Source organism: Anabrus simplex, chromosome 1 (assembly GCF_040414725.1).
Source record: "Anabrus simplex isolate iqAnaSimp1 chromosome 1, ASM4041472v1, whole genome shotgun sequence".
NCBI classification, from domain to species: domain Eukaryota; kingdom Metazoa; phylum Arthropoda; class Insecta; order Orthoptera; family Tettigoniidae; genus Anabrus; species Anabrus simplex.
In genome coordinates, this window is record NC_090265.1 from 390,461,432 (window position 1) to 390,467,431 (window position 6,000).

The window sequence follows — 6,000 nt, forward strand, 5'->3', positions numbered from 1 at the left end:
TAGCATGCATTCTGCCGCAATTGCATATATTTTAGCTAACGAGAAATTCAGTGCTCTAAATAGGTGTGGTTATATAGGGAAATGTCATAAGTCTCGGTGGTCTAGTGGGTTACCGGTTTACGGACTGTGAGAGCTGGGATCCTTGAAGGGGAAGCATTTTTACCGAGTGTAGGTACATAATGTAATTGAGTATGTGTGAAGAGACAATATCCAAGGGAGCATGTGGAAGGTGTCATGGCGAACTGCACGTGGAGACCTGGGACTTGGAAAGAAAGCAAGATATATCAGAAAATGAAAGTCGATGAACAATAAGAGGAATCCTTAGTAAGAGGGCAGCGATGGACGAATTAGGAAATTGGAATATGTGAGGGAGGATGTATCGGAATACGGGTGTAAATTTGGAGTAGCGCATGTAAGGTTCGTGACCCGCAAAGCGAGGTCAATGACCTACTTTTTAAACCAAGCGACATAGAGTCCCCCCTGTAATTAAGACAGTTGGGGTAATGGCTCCGGTGATCCTATGAATTCGTCGTGATCCCAACCACTAACCCGCATTGGCACTAACTTTATCAACAGACCAGCGATCATTCCTTTTACCAGTACGCCGGACATGCAGTTGTAACGAAACCAAGAAATTATTTAGTTGGTCATCTACCTTACAGGCGTTACACCCAATTTACACCCGCATTCAGACATTCCCTCCCTCACTCATTCCAACTTCCTAATTTCTCCCTCGCTCTCCTCTTACTTCGGATTTCTCTTATTTATATTGAATTTCTTTTTCCGATGCTTCTTGCTTTTCTTCGAAGTCCCCACGTTTCCATTTGCAGTTAACTTTTTTTGCTATTTGTTTTACGTCGCAACGACACAGATAGGTCCTATGGCGACGATGGGACAGCAAAGGCCTAGGAATGGGAAGGAAGCGGCCGTGACCTTAATTAAGGTACAGCCCTAGCATTTGCCTGGTGTGAAAATGGGAAACCACAGAAAACCATCTTCAGAGCTGCTGACAGTAGGATTCGAACCCACTATCTCCCGTATGTGAGGCCCCTGTTCAGAATAGCAGGTGAGGCCGCCTGGGCTAGGTACTGGTCATTCTCCCCAGTTGTATTCCCCGACCCAAAGTCTCATGCTCCAGGACACAGCCCTTGAGGCGGTAGAGGTGGGATCCCTCGCTGAGTCCGAGGGAAAAACCCACCTTAGAGGGTAAAGGGATTAAGAAGAACAAATATATAGTTGTTCAAAAGACTAAACCCTAATGAGAGTGGCATCTTGCTATCAAAATCCTGGTATTTTGATCTACTGTTAAACGTAGGTAAGTCTGTAAAAAAAAAAAAAAAGCAGTACAGATTACAAAATTAAATAAGAGTATTTGAATCTGAACGTAGCAGATGCACTACGAACCTTTACCTAGGGCTATACTTGAGAACTATTAGGAGAGGGAAACTAAAGCATTTGCACCATACTAAGTAAATAAATATTTCCTAGTTATTGCTTCAGAGGTACTTCTACAGTAACATGCTCGTACATCCACGGTCGAGTAAGTACATATTAAATAATTAAGTAAATATCTCTTTGGATACGACGATAATAATACAGATCGCATGAGCCGTATATTTAAATTACTTCGCAATGAATAACGCTGTCGAAGTGAACAGTAGTGCGCATGCGTGAGCACGTGATCGCTTACAACCAATCAGTAATCAGAAGCAAATCTTGAATTTGTGATCTGTTGATAAATGATAAAGCTGCCCAAACGAGACCCGCTGTAATAGATGCGGCGACCATCACCACCACACCGTCTGCCCAGTTCCAAGAGAAGAGACCAAGTGTGCCAGCTGAGAGGGTAAACACGCCGCCTCCTACCCATGATGTCCATTCCTCAAGAAAGAAATAAATGCTCACTAAATAGCGAGCAAACACCTCCGCCACCCATAAACAGCTAATCAACAACTCCCGTCTCTTCTAAACCTCAACCTCAAATCCACTTCCACGCACTACCTGGTGTAGTGGTTAGTGTGATTAGCTGCCACCCCCCAGAGGCTCGGGTTCGATTCCCGGCTCTGCCACGAAATTTAAAAAGTGGTACGAGGGCTGGAACGGGGTCCACTCAGCCTCGGGAGGTCATATGAGTAGAGGTGGGTACGATTCCCACCTCAGCCATCCTTGAAGTGATTTTTCGTAGTTTCCCACGTCTCCTCCAGGCAAATGCCAGGATGGTACCTAACTTACGGCCACGGCCGCTTCCTTCCCTCTTCCTTGCCTATCCCTTCCAATCTTCCCATCCCCCCACAAGGCCCCTGTTTAGCATAGCAGGTGAGGCCACTTGGGCGAGGCACTGGCCATTCTCCCCAGTTGTATCCCTCGACTCAATGTCTCACGCTCCACGACACTGCCCTTGAGGCGCTAGAGGTGGGACCCCTCGCTGAGTCCGAGGGTAAAACCAACCCTGGAGGGTATGCAGATTAAGAAAAAAAGGTGATGATGATGATGATGATGCTTGTTGTTTTAAGGGGCCTAACATCGAAGGTCATCGGCCCAAGAAAGAAAGAAAGAAAGAAAGAAAGAATGTGTTGTCATAAATAAGGGTGAGTTATTCACTATTCAGAAAAATCTCCGACGTACTGGGGTTCGAACTCCAGCGATCAGCATCCAAAACGCAGTGCGTCACCCCGAGACCACACACCACTGTCGAACGTTGGTATTGAGATGCTGGGTAATGAAGTTCAAAAGAGAAGGGAGCTAAAAAAATCCATTCGTGCTGGTAAGAGGAAGCTGTCTTAAATACAGGGAGGACTCTACGCCGGTTTATCCAAAATACTGTAGTTCGTTGACTCTTACCGTCCGGATTGCCTACCTCATAGGCGCATGTTTCACTTTCAGTGGCAGCTAATCACACTAACCATTATACGACAGAGAAAGACTCCAATTTTCTCCGGTCCTGCATATCGACGGTATGACAACATCTATTCAGCCCTTGCGTCTAGCTTCCTATTGGCTGCTCTGCTCCACTCACTTCCTTGACACTGTCTTAATAAAGACTATATCCATTTATTCAAGTTTTCCGCCACACTGGGATTGGAACTGCAGCCTTCACTATACATACTCCAGCGCTTTACGCCGAGACTACACATGACTATACTACAGTGGCGTTGATATCTGCGGAAATGAAATGCAAAACAGAACGGACCTAGTAAGAATCATTCACACAAGTACAACGAATTTGGTTTAGGGACCACAACACCACAGAGGCGGACATAAACTGAAAGTACCGTTCCAAAGGTAAATGGCATAACAGAAAATTGTCCTACACTGTGGTCTAGTGGCTAGTGTGAATAGTTGGCCCCATCGGAGGCCCGGGTTCGATTCCCGGCTCTGCCACGAAATTTTAAAAGTGGTACGAGGGCTGGAACGGGGTCTACTCAGCCTCGTGAGGTCATCTTATTAGAGGGGGTTTCGACTCCCACCTCAGACATCTTCGAAGTGGTTCTCTGTGGTTTCCCACTTCTCCAGGCAAATGCCGGGATGGTACCTAACTTAAGACCAAGGCCGCTTCCTTCCCTCTTTCTTGTCTATCCCTTCCAATCTTCCCATCCTCCACAAGGCTCCTGTTCGGCATAACAGGTGAGGCTGCCCGGGCGAGGTGCTGGTCCTCCTTCCCAGTTTCACCCCCCGACCCAAAGTCTCACGCTCCAGGAGACTGCCTTTGAGGCGGTAGACGTCGCATTCCTCACTGAGTCCGAGGGAAAACCCATCCTGGGAGGCTAAAGGGATTAGGAAAGGATGATAGAAGGTAAGATGGATGAGGAAGTTCCAAACCACGTGAATTTCTCAGTTGAATGTTTGCACCAGAACATGAAAAACTCAAATAAAAATAACGATGCCCGTAGAAATGCCGCATAGCTAGTGGTTCTGAACACATGATGAAGTAAAGCCGTGGCAGTGAGTGATCACAGTCAGAATTTAGTAAGTCACTAATGCAATCATATGAAGTTGAGCACATATATTTAACTTTCTAACTGCACCTAGTAATGGACAAGGGTACTGAAATCATTCAAACGATTTAGTAAATACTTCTTCTTGCTAGGGGCTTTACGTCGCACCGACACAGATACGTCTTATGGCGACGATGGGATAGGAAAGGCCTAGGAGTTGGAAGGAAGCGGCCGTGGCCTTAATTAAGGTACAGCCCCAGCATTTGCCTGGTGTGAAAATGGGAAACCACGGAAAACCATCTTCAGGGCTGCCGATAGTGGGATTCGAACCTACTATCTCCCGGATGCAAGCTCACAGCCGCGCGCCTCTATGCGCACGGCCAACTCGCCCGGTTTTTAGTAAATACTCAAGTGCTGAACATGTTTGTTGTACGTAGCAAAGTATCTCCTAAAATCCAATTACATGTTTTAGAAGGTATCTTTCAACCACTTAGGAGCTGGGCTGAGTGGCTCAGACGGTTGAGGCGCTGGCCTTGTAACCTCAACTTGGCAGGTTCGATCCTGGTTCAGTCCGATGGTATTTGAAGGTGCTCAGATACGTCAACCTCGTTTCGGTAGAATTACTGGAACGTAAAGGAACTCCTGCGAGACAAAATTCCGGCACCCCGGCGTCTTCGAAAACCGTTAAAGTAGTTCAAGTAGTGGGACGTAAAGCAATTTACATTAATTATTAACCATTTAGGCACACTTTGAACATTTTTACTGACCCAAAAATTCTCAACTATTCTTCTGCACATACCTGAAGTGAACGATTTAGGTAGCATAAACAAAGAAAGCGTTCGGATGGCCATTTATTTTACTTTGACTTGCTTCAGTAAATTCAACCATGATTGGTTATATCTTATCAGAGCAATAAATGGTTGATAATTGGTGAAAACTATATCAAAATGCACTCAGTTGTTCTTGAGATTAACCAAAACAGACAGACGCCTATCAGGACCTCAACATTTATTTACGGTATACACAGTAACTTAAAAGGGAAAACTATAAAGTAGCCTATACGTGAGAACAACTAAATTTGTGCTGCTGAAAGTATGGAAGATTTTACGGAATAATGTAAGGCCACCAACGTATTGATATATTGACGAATACTTTTCTAATTATTGATTAGCATCTATCTACTATAAATGCATACGACTGAGCAATAAATTTATTGATGATGATGATGATGATGCTTGTTGTTTAAAGGGGCCTAACATCTAGGTCATCGGCCACTAATAAATTTATTTATATGACTCTGATTGTCCGCCTCTGTGGTGTAGTGGTTAGTGCGATTAGCTGCCACCCCCGGAGGCCCGGGTTCGAGTCCTGGCTCTGTCACGAAATTTGAAAAGTGGTACGAGGGCTGGAACGAGGTCCACTCAGCCTCGGGAGATCAACTGAGTAGCGGTGGGTTCGATTCTCACCTCAGCCATCCTGGAAGTGGTTTACCGTGGTTTTCCACTTCTTCTCCAGGCAAATGCCGGGATGGTACCTAACTTAAGGCCACGGCTGCTTCCTTTCCTCTTCCTTATCTAACACTTCCAATCTTCCCATCCACCGCAAGGCCCGTGTTCAGCATAGCAGGTGAGGCCGCCTGGGCGAGGTACTGGTCATCCTCCCCAGTTGTATCCCCCGACCCAGAGTCTGAAGCTTCAAGACACTGCTCTTGAGGCGGTAGAGGTGGGTTCCTCCGCTGAGTCCGAGGGAAAAACCGGCCCTGGAGGATAACTAGATAAAGAAGAAGAAAAGGAAGAAGAAGAAGAAGTGACTCTGAGTCCTTGCGGCGTAAAACAAACAGAATCTCTTAACCTCATCTACATCCAACTGTTTTACGTTTGTGAGATTTGTCTATAATTCTCTTGCACCTCATGACCCTTCATTCTTCACAGGGTGGGTTCTGTTTTCCTTTCTCAGACGAATAATATACGGCTCTGTAAACTGTGCCGGATAATCCCTTTGTTTCCCGCCGAAAACAACGTTCACCACCAACAATGACTTAAATAACGGAACTAAAATATGGACA